Source organism: Odocoileus virginianus, chromosome 26 (assembly GCF_023699985.2).
Source record: "Odocoileus virginianus isolate 20LAN1187 ecotype Illinois chromosome 26, Ovbor_1.2, whole genome shotgun sequence".
NCBI lineage: Eukaryota > Metazoa > Chordata > Mammalia > Artiodactyla > Cervidae > Odocoileus > Odocoileus virginianus.
In genome coordinates this window covers 43451268-43467544 of record NC_069699.1, presented here as the reverse complement: position 1 = coordinate 43467544, position 16277 = coordinate 43451268, and the positions used below count along the sequence as shown (strand labels likewise).

General features: G+C 39.9%; 1 long non-coding RNA gene across 1 annotated transcript in view; it reads right to left on the bottom strand.

Annotated features, from left to right (window-relative positions):
- The window catches only part of LOC110151912 (uncharacterized), a 141780-nt gene that overhangs the window by 17984 nt on the left and 107519 nt on the right, over window positions 1-16277 (bottom strand). Inside the window, exon 6 of the long non-coding RNA XR_011483733.1 lies at window positions 4737-4778. This is a non-coding gene — a long non-coding RNA (uncharacterized lncRNA). The remainder of the gene's footprint in view (window positions 1-4736; window positions 4779-16277) is intronic.

The following is a 16277-nucleotide window of genomic DNA, read 5'->3' as shown; positions in this document are numbered from 1 at the left end:
GTGAGAGCCCAGAACCTGTGGGACTGAGAACAGAGGATGGGGAGACCCCCACGCAGAGAATGCTCCCGGGAGAAGTTCCTGACAGCAGGGAGAGAGGCTGGGAAGGTGGGTGGGTGCTCCGCCACTGCAGGCTCTGGGATTCCGTATCTGTACAAGGAGGTCGGACCAGGTGGTCTCTCGAGCAGGTGTGAAGCCCGAAGCTGGGTTATTGACCGCTGGCAGACCGTGGAGGCATTTTCCACATATGAGACCTGAGTACTTACCATGTGCCAAACAAGATGCTGAGCATACTTGAGGGGTGATTTGATCATCCCTCACAACAGCCTTGTGGGAGGTTCCGCTTCTCCCCTTGTTTCACAGATGAGCAATTTGAGACTCTGAGAGTGTCACTCATTTTACCCAAGGTCCCACAGGCAGCAAGTGGCAGAGTAGGGATTCAAACCCAGGCCACCAGGCTTAGGAACTTACTCCTTAGCCACTTAGCTCTCCAACCCTGAAGCTAATAGAATTACCTCTCATTTGCGGCTCAAGAGGGTTTCCCAGGTGGCACTAGTGATAAAGAACCCACCTGCAAATGCAGGTTAGATGCAAGAGAGGCAGGTTCGATCCCTGGGTCGGGAAGATCCCCTAGAGGTGGGCATGGCAACCCACTCCAGTATTCTTGCCTGGACAATCCCAAGGACAGAGGAGCCTGGTAGGCTACAGTCCATGGGGTTGTAAAGAGCAGGCCACGACTGAAGCGACTTAGCATGCACACACTGCTGCCCAGAAAGAACTCATTCTCTGTGCAAATGTATCCATGTGCATCTCGAGGTCAAAACTGGATCCTATGGTGTTACTGTTTAGTAATTTCTTTTTCTCTTAGCAATATCCTTGAAAGTTTATCTTCATTTTTAAGATAATCCCTGCAGAGTTGGGAGGATTGATGCTAAGAAGAGCACACGAGCAATGTGGAAGGAACTCACTGTTAAAGGAACAAGCCAGGGCCTTTAAATGACCCCCAAACAGTCAGATCCTATTCAGCAAAGGCAGAAAAAAAAAGAATTTTCTTGGCTGTGTTTTATAGCTTCCATTAGCTTAACTGTCATCAAGAACAATGCTGAGTCAGGACCTGAATGATCTTCTCTGCTTGGATTCTTGTCCTGGCTTGCTGCCATTCTCTGCATGCTACAAGGCATGAAGACAGGTCTCTGCCTCGTCCATCTCATAAGAGGGGTGGTAGATGGTATACGTATTTTAATAAGGAGCAACACAGTTTGCAGGAGGAGGAAGCCTTTGAGTCCTGGCTCTAAGTCTGTGGAGCCCTGTGTCCTTGAGCATGAGATTTAACTCAGAGCCTTGGTTTCTTCATCTGGAAAGCACAGATGCTGAGACTGCCTCCCTCCTAGGACTGCAGTCAGCTGGAATCCGACAGGCATGAGAGTGTTTGGCCCAGAGCCGACGCTCCTCGGGCAATGCCACTCTGTGCTCCTCACGGCCACTGGGACAGTGTTTCTATTCCTGCGACACTTGGTGAGGCTACCTGGGACTTCTCTGACTAGACAAAAATCCCCACCCTGGCTCTGGGAACTCTGGGTCTTGCTTCCGACCAGGTTTGCAGGGGACAAGGGCATAGCTCTCCTTTTCTCAAATGTCCAGGTCTATGCTCTTCTTCACCAGGAATCTGGCCAAGCGAAAGGACGCAGGAACCTTCTCAGGGATGCATTAGATTTATGGTTTTCTTTTTTTTTTTCTTCTTTTGACTTCCCCTCTTTCCCACTAGCTCCTTCCTACCAAGCCTAGGGATTTTTTATCTACCCTGGGGCGGGGAGGGAGTGATTAGACAGGAAAGCTGTCTCCTACCATACTTTTTCTGCATCCCTGGGTTGGTTGGGAAGTTCCCCTGGAGAAGGAATTGGCAACCCACTTCAGTATTCTTGCCTGGAAAATCCCATGGACACAGCAGCCTGGCGGTCTACAGACCATGGGGTTGCAAAGAGTTGGACACGACTTAGCGACTAAACAACAAAAACAACCACACTGTTTTTGTTTTTTGGCTCAGAGGGTAAAGCGTCTGCCTACAATGCAGGAGACCCAGGTTCAATCCCTGGGTCGGGAAGATCCCCTGGAGAAGGAAATGGCAACCCACTCCAGTATTCTTGCCTGGAAAATCCCACGGATGGAGAAGCCTGGTAGGCTACAGTCCATGGGGTCGCAAGGGGTCGGACATGACTGAGCGACTTCACTAACTAATTTAAGGAGAGGCTTTTAAAACTCAAAAGCCAAGCGTTGATCCCTATATGTGTTATGTTTCCCTGTTTCAAAACAGTACCCTGCCATAGTGACATGGCTTTATTTGATGGAGAAAGCTAAGCAACTCAGCCGCTTGGGCTGCCCGGCCGCCACCTGCACAGGGGGCTGTTTCAGGATCCTCGTGTGAGGTCCAGCACAAGGAGCCCACAGCGCTCCAGTCTTTGGCACCCGGCGCGGTGTCTGCCTGCGACCCAGCAGGAGTTTCATACACGCCTCTTTATGATATCCTACCCCATCCAAGAGATAGCCTGGATATCTTATCCTGCTCCAACTTGTTAAAGGTGATTTTTAAGGTCCTCAATGGTAGTTTTTGTGAAAAACATAGATTATTCAAAAGTGTGACATTTTATGATTTTTAAATTAGTCCTTGATTTACTAAAGTTAAAAACATTACAAAGCCTTGCATTTATTAAGCTATTTATTTTGTTTATAAGCCCAGCAAGTTCTAACAGTCACTTTTAAGTGGACTTTGATTAATATTGGATTCCATTTACAAACTTGATTGAACTCCTTTTAAACTGCTTTCATAAATTTAATATATTCAGTTTCCATTTAAGTATTATAATAGTCTTGACTTAACTTGACTTAATAGTACTGCATATTTCATTAACTCTTGTAAACCTAACACATTAAACTTATAAATATGATAAACCTTTAGCTCTATTAAATTACTCAGCTTGTAATATACTTATTAAGATTTGAACTTAAAAATCACAAGTCTAAATCCAGTATATATTTAAAATTAGAATCACAAAGATGACTTCTTGCTTCATAAGGCCAATTCTCTTAAACATAAGAGAATTTAAAGTATATAAACGCCAAAAATGCACAGACTCCTTAACCTGAAAATATTAATACTACACATTTGAGATTCTTAAATACTTCTAGATTTATGTTTAAGTCATCCTGAAGCTAAAAGATACTGAGGCACCAAGAAAATAACTATGTCACCCTAAATAACCTTCCTTTTCTTTTATTCTTCTCTTCTATACATTTGTTCCCCAACCAACCTGGCTACATGTCAGTGAAGGCCTTCATTGCCCTGGAGATTGAATCTATTGCCCTCATGGGATTTCTGTTTCTCTCCCCATAAGAAAATAGATGGGGTTAGGTTAGATGATCTCTAAGGCCTTAGCCACACAGTTCTGGAATTCATATCTTTTTAAAAAAATATTTATTTATTTGGGTGCACTGGGTCTTAGTTGCAGCATATAAGATTTCGTTCCCTGCCCAGGGATCCAACCTGGGCTCTCTGCATTGGGAGCTCGGAGTCTTAACCACTGAACAGGGACGTCCCTGGAATTCGAATTTTTATGTTTAAAAAAAAAAATACATTTCACAAATATGGTTTTCTATTTAGGCTAATAAGAATGGACAAAATCACTAAATCAGAGCATGTGCTGCTCATGGAAAGCTACCATCAGAGACTGCCCACCACTGCACGTATTATGTTTGCAGTCTGCTCCTGCTCAGGGTCACCCACGTGGTGGCAAGGACCCTAATGATTTTTATCTTTAGGCTTTTTATGTGAGCGCACAAGCAGTCAAGAAGTCACATCTGGGAACATCTAGGAAGAGTTTTAAAACTAGAAGGACTCATTTGCAAAGTGTATGTTCCAGTTTATTTTAAAATCATGACCTTCATTGACGGCTCGGGTCATTGCAACTGCCTCTGAGTACAATCTGGGGGCTTGAATAAGACATCCTTTTGTTTCAACCCCAGATCCACTCCTTAAAACCATGTGACTCTGGTGACCAATTTTATGCAAACAAATTTGATAATTCAAGATGAAATGAAAAAATTCCTGGAAAGATACAAATCAATCAATGAAATATTGGGTTTCTATAATTATTTTGAAATATCAGAAAAAAAGGTCTGAAGAAATAAGAGACATTTGTTTCATTTATAAAATATACTGATATATTAAAAACCACTTGAAAAGACATGAATGCTTATTAAATGTATATTACTGTGTGCAAAAAGCCAATCTGAAAAGGCTACATATGATATGAGTCCAAGTATATGACATTCTGGAAAAGCCAAGACTGTGGAGATAATAAAAAGATCAGTGGTTGTCAGGGGCTGGGTGTGAGGTGTGGGGTGAATAGGAGGGGCACACATGATTTTTAGGGTAGTAAAAATACTCTGTATACCATAATGGTGGACATATCATTATATATTTATCCAAACCCATAAAAACATAAAACACCAAGTGTGAACTGTAATGTAAACTACAGATTTTGGCTAATGATGTGTCAGTGTAGGGTCTTTATTCATAATAAAGGTACCACTTTGATGGGGATGTTGACAATGGAGGAGGCCATGCATGTGTGAGGGCAAGGTGTGTGTATGGGAACTCTCTATACCTTCCTCTCAATTTCTCTGTGAACTTCAATTATTCTAAAACAGCAAAGTCTTAATAATTACTTAAAAAACCCACTTACCTCTTTTCCAACCCTAAATTCCCTATCTGTAGCATTGAAAACCTGGAAAGAAAGAAAAAACAAACAAACTTGTGGGAAACTGAAAATTTGGCTTAACAGGTCAAACAGGCAAAAATAATTCATTTTAAGGGATAATAAAAGTAGAAATACTTTGTCATTTCTTTTTATGAAATTCCAGCTTGGTAGAAGTGAAAGATTTTGTTAGCTGATGTGAACGTCAATCAAGACCCAGTAAATGTTTTTCTTTTTTATTCAAGATATTTAAGTATGTGAAATGTTTTTATAGTTCCAAATTCAAAATTACACAATAAAGTACATCAAGAAGTCTAGCTTCTATATTCATTCCCTCTACCTAGTTCCTTCTTCACTCTACAGGTAATCCTTTTTTTTGGGGGGGGGAGTGGAATTGCAATTAACTCTCTGTTTTTTACTTTTTAAACTATAAGGAAATCCCCTTTCTGACCAAAAGATACCAAAGATAAAGCTTGTCTCCCTGCTTCTTATGTTCACTTCACAGTATATCCTTGTGATTATGCCAGGTGACAGACAGAGATCTCTGTGTTTCAGTGGCATTGTCCTCCACTGTGTAATGCACCATGATTTTCAGCCAGTTTCTTGGTGATGAATATTTAAGTTGTCTTAAATATAGTATACATAATGCTGCAACGCATAGCCTTGAAGTTGTAGTAAATTAAAGGTGCAAACTATCAACATTTCTTGGCACCTGAATGAGTCTGTCCTTTAGCAAACCAAACTAACTATGGCTTATATAACTGATCCAATACTGTTTGTGATGAAATTCCCTGCAACAGGACTACCTGTTGCTTTGAATCACTTTGAAATTATCTTTCTAAGCTAAAGCGTTTTCAAAACAAATCCTTGATACAGATGCCATTTCTTATTGATCATCGTATGTAAATACTGGATTGCTTAATGCCTACAACCAAATTGTTTAACTATCTTCAGTATTTACAGGAGTTTTCATTTCTTTGTATCAGTTCCTATTAAAGTTAGGAAAGTTGGGGTCTAAAAAAATTCATCAAGTCAAATGTCAGGTATCTGGAGGCTGATAGAGCCCTAGATATACTTTGCAAAGACTTTTAAATGTCTTGAGTCTTTATAAACATTTCTAACTTCTATTGATTTTTTAACATAACTTATCTGTATTCACTGGACAAATACTAGGAAGTTCAGACAAGAAGAACAAACAAAAAACCTACCTATAAACCCAACTCTCAGAGATAACCAATATTAGCCTTTGTCTTTCTAAGACTTTTTCAATGAACATAAACAGCGTCTCTACCCTAGCACACATGCTTATGTAATTTCTCATGTCTTGTCCTATATGTAGTTTAAGGGAAATTTCATTTTTTCTATTCATTATGTTTTTTCCCTTTAACTTTGCTGTTTGCTTTGCACACCATAGTTGTTTTTTTTTTTTTCTGTTTCCCCATCATAGTTAGTTCTTTGTATTTGTCTCTACAGTGTTTACCTTGGAAATAGAAAATCAAGTTTTCTTTATCCAGGATAAATAAATTGAAAGCCCCCAATATTTCTTTCTCATGGTATTCTAAGTCCTTAAACTGCCCTCTGTGTTTGTACTAGGGCCATTTACTGATTCCTAAAAGGAAATAAGTATAACAGACCCAGCAGAGATCTGCTCTTAAAGAGACTGGTTATGCAGAAAGTCAAGTCAAGCAGATTGGACATGATCTTTACTCTGCTATTCAAAGATTCATTGGAAAAGGATAATTCCTGCAAGTGCTTTCTGCAGTCATGATTGCCTATATCTTGTTCTAACCACTAAAATTGAATATTTAAATAAAACCTGAGGTTTATTCACCAAAAATAAATCCTGATAATGAACTAAAGTTTAAATTTTTTGACATGGATGGATTTTGACATTTTGCACAGTAGAGTTGTGCACCTAGGGCAAAAGTGGGGTATTTTCTTCTGCCATGGGTCACTAAAATCAGGGGCCACATGAAACTATTTTAATTCTTGTGTTTTATTACCTTTTCTTAACAAAGAGATCTATACAAAAGATAAAACTACCTGATTATTTATTTAGCAAGTGGGAACTGAAAATATGTTTTAAATGTCATTTTATAGTCAGTTAAACAGGGTGGTAAAAACAATGGTGAGGTGTAAGTAGACAGAAGCAGAAAGTAGACCAGCAAAGGTGAGGAAGACAGATATGAGGGGAGAAGGGTAGGGAGATGTAGATTAAATACCATCCCTCAAAGCAGGAGAGGAACACACACTGAAAATGAAGTTGATTAAGAAAGTCATTTAGCGAGAAATTTTACAGTGTCCATCTAATATTTATGTGCCTAAATCTTTAACCCAGCAGTATTATTAATATTTCCGAGTATCTATACTATAGAAATACTCATGTAGATATGCAGGGGTGCTTAGTGAAGCATGTTTATAACAGCAAAAAACTACGTACAAATTAAATGTTGAACAGTAAGAAAATGGTTAAATAGGTAAGAGTACATTTGTTCAAAATTGGGAAAGGAGTACAACAAGGCTGTTTAACTTATATGCAGAGTACATCGTGTGAAATGCCAGGCTGGATGAAGCACAAGCTGGATCAAGACCTCAGGGAGAAATATCAACAACCTCAGATATATAGATGATACCACTCTAATGGCAGAGAGTGAAGAGGAACTAAAGAGCCTTTTGATGAAGGTGAAAGAGGAGAGTGAAAAAGCTGGCTTGAAACTCAGCATTCAAAAAACTAAGATCATGGCATCTGGTCCCATCACTTTATGGCAAATAGATGGGGAAAAAGTGGAAGCAGTGACAGATTTTATTTTCTGGGGCTCCAAAAGCACTGCAGACAGTGATGGTGACTGTAGACATGAGGTTAAAAGATGCCTGCTCCTTGGAGGTAAAGCTATGACAAAACTAGACAGTGTTTTAAAATGCAGAGCCTCACTTTGCTGGCAAAGGTCCGTATAGTCAAAGCTATGGTTTTTCCAGTAGTCATGTACGTATGTGAGAGTTGGACCATAAAGAAGGCTGAGTGCTGAGGAATTGATGTTTTTGAATTGTGGCGCTAGATAAGACTCTTGCGAGTCACTTGGACAGCAAGGAGATCAAACCAGTCAATTCTAAAGGAAAACAACCTTGAATATTCATTGGAAGTACTGTTGCTACAACTGAAGCTCCAATACTTCGGCCACCTGGTGAGAAGAGCTGACTCCCTGGAAAAGCCCCTGATGTTGGGAAAGATTGAGAGCAAGAGGATAAGGGTGTGGCAGAGGATGAGATGGTTAGATAGCATCACCAACTCGATGGACATGAATTTGAGCAAACTTCAGGAGATACTGAAGGACAGGGAAGCCTGGCATGCTGCCGTCCATGGGGTCAGAAAGAGCTGGCTACAACTTAGTGACTGAACAACAACAATAAACATTCATTCAGTGCAATTCTAAGCAGTCATCGAAAAGAACAAGGTAGAAGTATATATAATGATGTGGAAAGATAGACACACCTGCGATCAAGTAAAAAAAAAAAAGCTGCCATACATTATGCATAGTATGATTCCAATTTTGTAAAAGCAAAAAAAGTATGTATGTATATATGTGAATACCTTGAAAAGGAGTCTAAGTGGATAAACTTAAAGATTGATGATTTTGGTTGGGAGAGTTTAAATTGTTACAATGGTACTTTATTAGTCTTTGAGAGGATAAACACAAGAGAATAACTCATGTGTCCAAATGCATTGAGAAGAAACTACTGGCACTGAGGTGTTCTCTGAGTTCCAGCAGGTGCCCAAACAAATTCAGATGAGGGCTGAACCCAGCCTGAGGGTCTGCCCCATGTCTAGTGTACACTGTGGAGCCCAGACCTGTGTAATTCTGAGATATTAGTAGACAATATTCATTACTCTTGTGGGAATTTTGGGAAAGCCACTGAAGGAAAGGGGATTTTTTCTCATCTCTAATTTGAGGATAATAATAATCCTTGCCTTAAAGGATTATTTTGAGAGAGAGTTAAATGTAGTAATATATATAAAATGTCTAGCTCAGTGCTTGGCACATCATCAGGACTTACAAATGCCACTCCACCTTTGTTATTAATATTTTGGAGGGGTTCAGGATTAAATTCCCATTTTTCTATTATTCCTTGTAGAATCAAAAGCAATTTAAAATATGGAATTGGAGGTGGACAAAAGCAACTAACATTTTATTTTAGGTCATCACAGCTTCTGTTCTATGCCTGTATGAGGAAGAATCTTTTGTTCATTTTTGACTCCTAACTCATCATGACCCAATTATCTGATAATTTGTATTAGTCATTAAGGCAGTCTCCAAAAAGTATGTTTATTTCCTGAGCATAGGCTTTCAAACTTTAATAATTTACATAATAACTTATATAATTTTGGACATTTTTATTATTTTTAAATGAAGTGACTTTCAACACATTAAATTTTTTCTGAGAGATGACATTAGGTTGTGTATCTTGTCTGCTTTCTTGAGTAGATTTAATGTACTTCCACATCCTCAAAATGTTTTTATAATAGCTTCATAATTACAATTGATGCTTTTTAAATGTGTTGTCATCTCAAAAAAGAGGGACTCTGACTTGTAGTTTTTATGAATTTTGCTATTTTCTTAATGTTTCAACTTTACCCGCTTGTAGGAAGAAAAAGGTCAAGTTACACAAAGAGCCGGTTCAGCTGCAGATGTCAGGACTACTCATGATTGTGAGTCTCGGCAGCACTACTCCTGATTATCATGCATGGTGGGAATGAGGTGGTTGTGTTCCTGGTCATATTTATTTAATAATTTAATTTAACAACTGAGAAAATTATCTACTTAGAAAAAAATATCTGCCCTTCAGTGGAGACATGTAAATAGGACATTTGAATTTTTAAAATTTTATTTATTTTTTTGTTTTAATTTTTATTTAATTTTTTTTGGCCATGCTTATAGCATGTGGGATCTTAGTTCCCCGACCAGGGGTTGAACCTGTGCCCCCTAAAGTGGAAGCTCAGAGTCTTAACCACTGGACTGCCAAGGAAGTCCCCAAATATTTGTATTTTTGAAACAGATTAAAAAAAAAAAATCAAAGGGCCAAAGATTCCCTTGTGTAATAATATGTAATAATAATCCAGTACCCTCTCTCCAATATGTATTATCATGGTTTGATGCCCAAAACAGGGCAATATGACACTATATATGGCACAAGTGCTGCTCCTCACACCCTCCACTGCAACTCCCACCCTCTGTCTATCCTTGTCCCCCCAGTCCTTCTCCATCACCCCCACCCCTGTGCCACACAACTGTGATGGCCATCACCAATCATTTAGCAAATGGATTTCCTGGGGTCACTGAGCCTGCCTGTGGCCTCAGAACCCCTTGAAATCCAGAGCCCCAGGTAACTGTTTATACTGTCAACTGCTACAAGAAGGACACCTATCAAAATTCCAGGACTGACCAAACATTAACAGCATATCCAGCCAGTGTAGGCAATTCAACTCTCAAAGCAGTTAGCTCAATTTTCAAAAAGACAGCCACATTATTTTTGGACATAATGTAAATAAAAACAGTTAATTAATGGCAGAGATTTTTACTTTTCAAATTGCTGTCTCAATACAACATTGGTAAAGTTTGAACAACTAACTATATAATTAACCACAACATATAAGGAACATGACATGAAGAAAACTTGATTGTGAAACAGCTGACACTTAGGCAGGATCTTGTCAGCTCAGTGTAAATGTGCCCCAAATTTCTGCTTTGAAACAGATTTCTCACTGACCCTTTGCTGTCCTCCCAGCATATAGTGTAGATGATGTTTTCTGCCCCATGAAAATTCATCACCATATCCCCGCACTGTGGCAGATGGAAAGATGAGTGGCCTGGCATCTTTTTTGGAGATCTTCCCTGCCTATTCACTGCTGCTGAGTAGTTTGATGACTTGGGTTCATTTAGTATGGAAGGGGAAATAAATCTGACCCTCATGCCATATATACCAAGAAAGACCTTAGATTCCTCTCAGATAGCACAGTCAAGGCAGTTGGCACTTGGGCGCTATGGGGTATGTTTTCTCCTTTTCCCCCATACCCTGCTGACCTTAGATGGGATTTTCAACAGCTGGCAATCCCCTAGACTTAACACCCAGGGATACAGGACCCCCTCTGTCTCTCCTTAGCTGTGCCCTTCTCAGGCTCTCTCTTTTTTTGCCATACTGCATGCATGTGGGACCTTACTGACCAGGAATCGAACCTGTGCCCCCTGCATTGCAAGCACGAAGTCTTAACCACCAGATTGCCAGGGAGACGTCCTCAGTCTCCTCTGACACCCACGGGAACGAAGCTGAGGAGAAGCAGGGGTGAGACTCTGTCCCCCAAGGACAGCCTCTTCAGATGTTAGACTGTGGGGAAAAGGCATGAGAAAGTGTGAAATTAACATACGAAATGGAGAGAAAAGGATCAAAAAGTCATTTCATTTTTAGATGCTTTCTGCCTTACCCACCACCAGGGCCCTGTCCCTGTCCCTGTAGAGCCCCACCCTGGGCTTAGTCACACTAGTCTTAGCCCCTGCCAGTCGGAGGCCCCAGGCCCCAGGCCTCAGACTGGCCTCTCTGTGTGCATGTTCCTGCCTTGCCCACTCGTGAACTTCGGATAAGCTGCAGGTGTGGCCCAGAGGTGTGCACTCATGCACTCAGCATGCTGTCTGTGTTCTTCTGCAAGAGCTGCCAGCTATTTCTCTTTTGTTGCCCTCTAAGGTGACCTGGCAGCCCAACCTGCACTTTTCAGGACAGCTCAATTCCTGAGGCAATTAAGGCAGGTAATGACTGGCCAATTCATTCTCTTTCATTTTGACAATTAGAATTTTATTAAAGTAAATTCCTTACAACAGGACTTTTGATCTAATCTGCCTGCTAATGTTGTGTTTGATAAATAATTAATGGCTCATTGCTCACACTAGTCAATAATTACGAATGCCTCATTTGCATGTGAAATTAATATTCCATATGGTTGTTCAGATCATGTAAGGTAAGCCTAAGTTGACAGGAGGTGGAATGCTGATGTGAGCAGAAATTTGGGCTGCCATTGAATAAAAAATTGGGTTGTTATCAATACTCTGATGCTCTCATGGCCAGGGCTGGAGGCCGGCTACAAGGACATATTTTTCATATTTTAGTGATGCTTTTGCAATAACAGACTTGTTCTGAATCCCAAGTACCATGAAGATCATTCTGTCATGCCACAAATATTTGTTAGATTCCTACAGTGCACCTACCACCGTGTCCAGAGCACCTGTATTAGATACTTCTAATGGTTGTTAGGAATGCAGGAAAAAAAACTAAAAATTTACCTCCACTTTAACATGAAATTGGTTTCTAGACTCTAAGCACAGACTATTGTCAATGCTTTGAAACCCCCTGGTTGCTGGATATTTGTCAGTATTTGATAATGAGTCATCTAATCAAGGGGTTCTTTGAACCTTTGGTTCATCATCAACAATGGTTATCAATTAAGTTCACCATCAATATTCTATTAATAAGCAAAGAATACTTTTTTCAAGTTGTGTCCAGCCCTTTGTGACCCCATCGACTGTAGTTTCCCAGGCTCCTCTCTCCAAGGAATTGTCCAGGTAAGAATACTGGTGTGGGTTGTCATTTCTTTCTCCAGGGGATCTTCCTGACCTAAGGATCAATCCTGTATCTCCTGTGTTGGCAGGCAGATTCTTTACTACTGGGCCACCAGGGAAGCCCATGAATATTTCTTATATAACGGGAGTTTCAAAGCTCATTTTTATCAACACAAGAACATAAAGATTACTATTTGTTCCTTACCATACTGCAATGGACTTTCATAAATATATGAAGAGTAGAATCTGATGGCTTAGGAAGTGTGTTGGATAAACTACAGCTTGGGGGTTCTGCCAGTGATGTCCTTATATGCTTTTTCCTTCTTTTGGTGGTAGCATGGAGAAGGATACTTCTATTTCATAGATGGGCCATGCACCAGTCAAGATAGGCAATATTATGTTTTGTAGGGGAGAAGATATAATTTTCCTTCCATTTTTCTAAGCTCTTGGCTAAGACTCCTGTAATAAAAGACAAACAAGAGAAAAACTAACAAAAGTTTATAAATATGTGCACCACAGGTACATACAGCAGATACCCAGGGAAAATGAGGAATTCAGGTGGCTTAGAATTCAGGATAAAATGCCATCTGACTAGGGAAATGTAAGGACAAATATAGGCCTATTAGGGAAGAGTAATAATTTGGGGGAAAGATGAATGGGACATTAGAAAACTAGATGGGAGCTATGATACTTTGTCACAAAGTTTGGGCATACTGTTGACTTCTAGTCTTCTCTCCTGTGATAGGAGTTGGTTTTCCCTGGCAGGGGACTTACAGGAATTTAGTTTCTTTTGGAGGATATGTGCTTAGGCAGATAAGGAGATATCAGAGAAATGTTTCAGGATGTGTCAGTCTTTTTGTGTGTGTATGTGTGTGTGTGTTTATTTATTTATTTATTTTCTTATCTTTTTTTTTATTATTAGTTGGAGGCTAATCACTTTACAATATTGTAGTGGGTTTTGTCATACATTGACATGAATCAGCCATGGAGTTACATGTATTCCCCATCCCAATCTCCCCCTCCCACCTCCCTCTCCACCCAATCCCTCTGGGTCTTCCCAGTGCACCAGGTCTGAGCACTTGTCTCATGCATCCAACCTGGGCTGGTGATCTGTTTCACTATAGATAATATACATGTTTCGATGCTGTTCTCTTGAAACATCCCACCCTAGCCTTCTCCCACAGAGTCCAAAACTCTGTTCTATACATCTGTGTCTCTTTTTCTGTTTTGCATATAGGGTTATCGTTACCGTCTTTCTAAATTCCATATATATGTGTTAGTATACTGTAATGGTCTTTATCTTTCTGGCTTCACTCTGTATAATGGGCTCCAGTTTCATCCATCTTATTAGAACTGATTCAAATGAATTCTTTTTAATGGCTGAGGAATATTCCATGGTGTATATGTACCACAGCTTCCTTATCCATTCGTCTGCTGATGGGCATCTAGGTTGCTTCCATGTCCTGGCTATGATAAACAGTGCTGCAATGAACATTGGGGTGCACATGTCTCTTTCAGATCTAGTTTCCTTGGTGTGTATGCCCAGAAGTGGTATTGCTGGGTCATATGGCAGTTCTATTTCCAGTTTTTTAAGAAATCTCCGCACTGTTTTCCATAGTGGCTGTACTAGTTTGCATTCCCACCAACAGTGTAAGAGGGTTCCCTTTTCTCCACACCCTCTCCAGCATTTATTGCTTGTAGACTTTTGGATAGCAGCCATCCTGACTGGCGTGTAATGGTACTTCATTGTGGTTTTGATTTGCATTTCTCTGATAATGACTGATGTTGAGCATCTTTTTGTATGTTTGTTAGCCATCTGTATGTCTTCTTTGGAGAAATGTCTGTTTAGTTCTTTGGCCCATTTTTTGATTGGGTCATTTATTTTTCTGGAGTTGAGCTGGAGGAGTTGCTTGTATATTTTTGAGATTAATTCTTTGTCTGTTGCTTCGTTTGCTATTATTTTCTCCCAATCTGAGGGCTGTCTTTTCACCTTGCTTATAGTTTCCTTTGTTGTGCAGAAGCTTTTAAGTTTCATTGGGTCCCATTTGTTTATTTTTGCTTTTGTTTCTAATATTCTGGGATGTGGGTCATAGAGGATCCTGCTGTGATTTATGTCAGAGAGTGTTTTGCCTATGTTCTCCTCTAGGAGTTTTATAGTTTCTGGTCTTACATTTAGAATTTTAATCCATTTTGAGTTTATTTTTGTGTATGGTGTTAGAAAGTGTTCTAGTTTCATTCTTTTACAAGTGGTTGACCAGTTTTCCCAGCACCACTTGTTAAAGAGGTTGTCTTTTTTCCATTGTATATCTTTGCCTCCTTTGTCGAAGATAAGGTGACCATAGGTTCGTGAATTTATCTCTGGGCTTTCTATTCTGTTCCAGTGATCTATATTTCTGTCTTTGTGCCAGTACCATACTGTCTTGATGACTGTGGCTTTGTAGTAGAGTCTGAAGTCAGGCAGGTTGATTCCTCCAGTTCCATTCTTCTTTCTCAAGATTACTTTGGCTATTCGAGGTTTTTTGTATTTCCATACAAATTGTGAAATTATTTGTTCTAGTTCTGTGAAAAATACCGTTGGTAGCTTGATAGGGATTGCATTGAATCTATAGATTGCTTTGGGTAGTATAGCCATTTTGACAATATTGATTCTTCCAATCCATGAACACAGTATGTTTCTCCATCTGTTTGTGTCCTCTTTGATTTCTTTTATCAGTGATTTATAGTTTTCTATGTATAAGTCTTTTGTTTCTTTAGGTAGATATACTCCTAAGTATTTTATTCTTTTTGTTGCAATGGTGAATGGTATTGTTTCCTTAATTTCTCTGTTTTCTCATTGTTAGTGTATGGGAATGCAAGAGATTTCTGTGTGTTTAATTTTAAGCCACATCCATGCTAACTGCTCTTCTGTGATTATTGCATCAGGGAAACAGAAGACTGAAGAGTGGAGCAATGGCCATTAAATGCTTCCACCAATAAAATGTAGCAGAGGAGATGCATGCTACTCCAAGGCTCATGGAAGGACTGCAAGTCAATTGGCCATGTTCATCTTTAAGGGAGTAAGCTCATCCTTCCGTAAGCCTGGAAGTAGATGTGTTGGAGCAATGATGAACAGGATGCTTGCCTGTTGGCTCACTTCAGAGCATTAGAAAACTCAGAAGAACTTTTATCTTTTGTTTGATTAGTGAGCTTGGAAAACAAATAAAGGTCCCTGAATAAGATTTTCTTTACTATAAGTGTGATGAAATAAATGTGGGAAATGCTTGCAGATCATTGACTGTATCACAAAAATTACAAGTAACTAGTATTAGTAATCTATATATGTTGATATCTTCAGAAATATGACTTGTTAAATCCCTTAAGGGAGAGCACATTTGGACTTCTTAGAGGACTCAGAGGATGGTGCCCTAAAAATATCCATGTCCTAGTCCATGAAACCTGTGAATAAGCTGTGTTACAGGGCAAGGAGGAGTCAGGGTTGAAGATAGAATCTAATCAGGTTGACTTTAACATAAAGAGATCATCCAGGATTACTTGGCTGGGCCCAAAATAATCATGAGGGTCCTTTAAAGAGGAAGAGGAGGTCAGAACTGAGAGATGGCAGTCCTGGAAGACTTGGGCCAATATTGCTAGGTCTGAAGATGGAGGAAGGGGACCATAGCCCAGGTTAGGTAGGCTCTAGAAGTTGGAGAAGGCAAGGGAATGGATTCTCCCATAGAACCTCCAGAAGGAGCACAGTCCTACTGACACCTTGATTTGTCCTAATGAGTCATACTTCTCCCCTCTAGAGGATAAGATAATAAACTGGTGCTGTTTTAAGCCACTGAGTTCATGGTAATGTATTATAGCAGCAGTAGGAAACTAAAACATGGTCCATGCCTTCTCCAGAAGAAGTGCCAGGGCACAGCAAGTATTCAGAGGAGTGACTGAT